We start from the raw sequence: 6,390 nt of genomic DNA on the forward strand, positions 1-6,390 counted from the left end.
ATAATATCCAACTTGCGATGAAAAACTTTCACATCATCATTGCCGATATGTTGGTTTCCACGTCGCAGCCACCTACAAAGAATAAAATTTAATATACCCTAAAACCATTTATTCTATTGAAATGAAAGACGCTGTTAAAAATGACTCACATGTGCCCTAGTGGTGTATTTTCTATTTGGGAAGGAGTCCTCTTTGGAGCCAAGGTTGGACATCGTTCCCATGCCCACAATTGTAGTAAGATGCACATACCTCCGATTGATTTAGTTTTATAATCGGTGGCACTGCACATCTCTCTATATAGAAAACCAAGTACGGCAGCTCCCCATGCATATCTGCCACATTCTTCAAAGTCACGTAAAAATTGAAGGTACCTTACCGAAACTCTGTTACTGGTTTTGTCAACGAACAAGACACCTCCAATAAATCTCAGTATCCATGCACGGGCAAACCTCCGTACTTGTTCTTCGTCGTCATCATTATTTATTTGATCAAAATGGTGAGCCAGCCAACTTAATTTAACCACACTACCTTTAATTTCACCTTCTTGTGGTCTGACTCCCAATAATTCCTCACATAAATCAGCCCAATCAAGATTTGTTGGACCGATTAATGGTAAACCATCCACACTTATACCTAACAACACAGAGACGTCTTGTAGAGTGATAGTACACTCTCCGCATCTCATGTGAAACGTATGTGTTTCCGGCCTCCATCTTTCTATTAGAGCACTAATTAGTGAGGCATTTATTTTTAAGTATCCCATTTTGATAATCCACCCGAAACCAGATTGTTGAAGAAAAGGAAAAATTTGCTCTGGAATTTGTTCTTCCCCTTGATACGTGGGGACAGCGCGTCTGATATGTAATTTCCTTTCTTCTTCCCCATTCCAAACATGTTCTGAAACATGCTTAGGTTGCATCCATAATACATCAGTATCGATGGGGCCAGACTTAATGTTGATATGTGATGAAGATGATGATGAAGATGTCATTGCTACTACAAAATAAAATATTATACATGTGAAGAAAACTTTAATTTATTAGTAAACTTTAAATATATAACAATAAATTTGTAAAAAATCAAACTGGCCAATTTTTAATATATTCTATACATAAATTAAAATACATGTGAAGCAATCTTTAATTTATTACTATTTTTTTTCTACAATTAATTAATAAATAATTGAATAAAATATAGACTAACTAATTATTTATTATACAAAAATAATAATAATGTACAATGTATCATATATTTAATCACGTAAATTTTCTATAACAAATGATATTAACCTACAAATTAAAACTAACAAATAATATATATAACATTCTAACTAAAAATAATTAACTCAAATAATATTAAATTATCAGCTCATTTATTTAAAATACAAAATTATAATACTTAAAAGATAAATTTACGTGTGTCAAGTGTCTAATATTACAATTATTTATTTAAGTGTCAAATATTTAATATTACAAAAACTAAAAATTTCCGTGTGTCTATAATTTACAAATATATACCTAAAGTTAATATTAACTTGTGCCTAATAATAAAAAATCTAATATTACCTTGTGTCATCCTAAATATCATGCATGTATATATATTTATTAGGCTAAAGTATCATCCGTCTAAATATATACTTGATACTACAAAAGCTAATATCACATATATAAAATTTAATAATATATACAACAACTAAATATATATATATACACGTAATATTTTTATACTAACTAAACAAATATATAATATTTTCAGTAACCAAATAATAATTTCAGCCAAATATTATTTTCAATTTCAGCCAAATATTATTTTCAACCAAATATATACAATAACTAAATAAAATTTTGAACCAAATATTATTTCTGCAAAATTTTATTTTCAGGCAAATATATACAATAACCAAATAAAATTTTCAGCCAAATATTATTTTCAACCAAATATATACAATAACTAAATAAAATTTTCAACCAAATATTATTTCTGCAAAATTTTTTTTCAGCCAAATATATACAATAACCAAATAAAATTTTCAGCCAAATATTATTTTCAACCAAATATATACAATAACTAAATAAAATTTTCAACCAAATATTATTTCTGCAAAATTTTATTTTCAGCCAAATATATACAATAACCAAATAAAATTTTCAGCCAAATATTATTTTCAACCAAATATATACAATAACTAAATAAAATTCAAAAAATCGTATTACCAAATCAGTAATGATAACCAAATAATATCTAACAATATATACAATAACTAAATAAAATTTTCATTCTAACTAACCAAATAATATTTTCATACTAACTAACCTAACATTCAAATATCTATTAATACGTAAAAAAAATACCTACGAATACTAACTAATTTAAACTTAGAACTTTTCATAGTAATAACTAACCTACTATTTACATACTAACTAACTTAGAATATTTCTTAATTTAAACTTAGAACTTTTGATAATAATAACTAACCTACTATTTACATACTAACTAACTTAGAATATTTCTTAATAAGAACTAACTTAAACTTATAATATATATTAACAGATTTACTTAAAAAATACTTACCAGGAATTTATGTGAAAATAAGAGTAAGGGCACACTTGAAATGGAAGCACAGCAACAAGCACCAAAGAAATTTCAACCACGAGCACACGCAAGCAGAGTAAGCTCTCACACACAGAAGAAGAAACAAAGAGAAATAGAACACAGGTAAAGAAAAATGTAAGCGTAAACAATGAACTTCAACCAATTTTTTTTATAGCTGAAAACTTACTCAACGTTCAAAATTTTTTAACGTTCATGCAATAGGCTTTTCAGAACATGCAATAGGCTTTTCAGAACCTGCACCTACCTAGCTTCTCATCACTGCAAGCCTGAAACGTGAAGGTGTTCCGCAGGTGGCAGTGGCGGGACTGCCACGTTGGCATGTCCCGCCAGGAGGAACAGCGGTACAGCCTCTCTCTCTCCTGTCCCGCCGTTGCTATCAGCGATACAGCCTCTCTCTCTCCTGTCCCGCCGTTCGTACTGGCGGTTTAGGCTGAGTGCCGCAGTTGCCAATGGCGGGATCCTTGTTCCCGCAGTTGTCAATGGCGGTACAAGCTTTCCCGCCGGCAACAATGGCGGCATCCACGTCATAACAGACCCCGTCTGTCATAAGTTTGAAAAGAAACCCTATTTGGTAAAATGTTTCTAAAACAAGCCCTCTGAGGTAAATTTGCCTCGCACGATGTTCCTCTTTACCAAGTAAGTAAAAATTTCCAAAATATCGAACACGTTGCCCAAGAAAACGTTGTCGAACTTTCTACACATGTGGTGGGCCCAATGCTAGAGAACAGGAGATGCTACCTAGTAGGTTAGGTTAGTACCTACTAATTTCCGTAAGTTCTTCGCGTTTTTTTATTTTATTTTATTTGACATACCATGTTTGAATGGTTGGTAGGATTGATATGGAACAAAAAAATTTCTCTCTTTCTTTTTTTTTTTTTAAAGAAAACTTTTACAAGTCTAAAGTTTTTAATATAAATAATTTTTTCTTTCATTTTTTTAAAAGAGAAAACTTTTATAAGTATAAATTTTTCAATACAGTAACTAAAATCTGTCCAATTTTTTTTAAATATGATACAGTTAAAACTCTATAAATTAATAATGTCAAGACCAGATAAATTTATTAATTTAGCGAATTATTAATTTATCGATAAATTAATAATTATTAATTTAAAGAGTTTTTAAGTAATTATATTGTGCATACCAAATAAAAAAATAAATTAGTTTATATCTCTTAAAATTACGTTACAGCGAACCTTGGGACTCAACGTAAAGGAGTAACTATTGTATTCATATGCATTGAAAATCAATAATGACTTTTGAAGTACACTAAATACTCAGAAAACACTTATGGTGTCGAACACTCTTCACAACTTTATGATACAATACAAAAATAAGCTATTGGATGCAATAAGAAAAGTTAGAGATGAACTCCAAATAAACTTGAACTTTAAAGAAAAACAGACAACTATTGAATCATATTTTAATAGGGTGTAATATATTTTTTTCAGTTTCAATGAATTATTAATTTTTTATTTTCTTAGAACCGAAAATTATAAAAGAATCTCACGAAAAATTATTATCTTATTATTTTATCGAATTTTTTAATTTTTTACATTGATTTAAGTCGAGACCGAACAAATTTATTATTTTATAAAATTTATTAATTTACCGAGTATTAATTTAAAGAGTTTGTATCAAGCTTTTAATTTGATTTCGCATTAATATATCCATTTTGCAAAACATGGAGAAGTAATTGATTCGGTAAGGATATTAAGTCATTGAGTTGTCAAAATGGTGAATTTAGTGCCGGCCCTGAGGCCTATTTGTCAATGACAGCGGACCTTATGATTGAAGGGACCAAAACAAAATATTTTAATGCGAGAAGGAAAAAAAAATTCAATTCCTTTGGTTATAACTTAATTTTGTCTAATTTTCAAAATTCTTTTAATCATTGATTTTAACTTATTCAAGCATTGAAGTTTAAAAAAATTAATTTCTTTAAAAAAAGTTCATGTAATATTTTGTATTTGTATGTTTTTATAGTAGTGAAAATATTTTGTATGTAATAAAATATATTATTTTAATGAAATTACATGTTTAATTTTTTTTATGGAACCTATGCTTATATGTCACAATATATATATATATATATATATATATATATATATATATATATATATAATTTCAAAATTGGGTTATTATTATTTTTTTCTCCTAAATTTAAATTTGCTGTTTTTAGTCTTTTAATTTTAAAAAATATATTTTTTTAGTTCCTTCTTATTGATTTTTGGGTTTGAATGCACAATTTGTGTGGCGACTTTTTACAATGAGATGAAATAGGAATAAGTATTTTTTTAAAATTATGGAACTAAAAAGAAAGTAAACCCATTTAAGGTGGTTAAGTTTTTTCTTTCTAAATTTATTTTTAAAATATATTTAAACCTTTACCATAATTATATATAAAAGATTATTTTTATTGTTTCGCCCTCTAAGTTTATATAATATCAGAACCAATCTTGAAGGAATCAATGTTGAACTACACAACTTATAATATTCGTAGCTTTCTTTTTTATTTCTCTTCTCCTTTAATCTCTGTACACTACAAATAGAATGGCAGTAGTTTTATATTTTACGTTTTGAAAATTGCTATAATATATTTTTATGTACTATTTTAATATATTTTATTATTAAGTAAAATCTATGTAAATACTATTAAGAGACGTGAATACCACTTTTATCTAATAATAACAAAATAGAACTTAATTAAAATATATTGATAGTGTAAAAGTAAAAATAAAAACTATACTGCCATCATATCATATATTATTATTTATGATAATTTTTTTTATAAATTACGGTTAAAATTATGCATAAAATAATTTTTACTAATCAATAATGTAAAATTTAACATAGGTTGAAAATTATATTTAAAAAGTATATTAAAAGATGTGTTATTAACTTTTTTGCTTTTTTTATCACATCACATCAGCATGTAAAAATTATTAGATACCTTTAATATGATTGGGTTCACTTTATTGATGTATTTTAACTTTATTATATAGATTATAGATGGAGCCAACAACTTCTGTGCATACATTTATTATTGTTGTTTATTTTATAAAATAAATGCAAGCCTTAAATAATAAATAATATATATGTTGATTTTAATAGGTAAGAAAAAGACAGTAGCCGTGCCTTATTTCTAGACAAAGTTACTATTGTTCAATAAAATGATGTGACAAGAGAGTGAGCGACTTATTTATAAAGATAACTCATGTTTTAAGAAGAAGAAAAAAAGGCCACAGTCTTGTATATTTACAAGATAGATCAAATTATGCATAGAGTGCTTTAATATTATAAGGAAAATATACATGTACACTCATGCTAGAAGATGCATAGAGAGAAAATAAAACACAAAAGAAAAGTATAAAAAAGATAAGTGACATTGAAAGATAAAGGGAAATAATGAATGTTAATAAAATTATTTTAATTTTCTTTTATATCTTTTGAGATTGTGTATTGTTCTAGTTTTTTTATTTTTTTTACGTTATTACAAATCGTTAGAGAGCCTATACAGAGGTGGTCCGGTGGATGTTAATTTAATTTTCTTGAGAAACACATTGATTAATAGGTGTGAGATGTCTCAAGTAAAGGTTTAGGTAAGTTGTTGCATTAATATTTAAAAAAAAAAAAAAGAGTTTTTCTGTGTTTATAATAGTCTTACTATCTCAAGTATCATTGTCTTTTGTAAAATATATTTATAATCTATACTTAAAAAAAAGTTATAGTATAACATGTTTCTAGATAATAAAAGGTTTCAACCTAATATATGTGAGA

Source organism: Glycine max, chromosome 4 (genome assembly GCF_000004515.6).
Source record: "Glycine max cultivar Williams 82 chromosome 4, Glycine_max_v4.0, whole genome shotgun sequence".
NCBI classification, from domain to species: domain Eukaryota; kingdom Viridiplantae; phylum Streptophyta; class Magnoliopsida; order Fabales; family Fabaceae; genus Glycine; species Glycine max.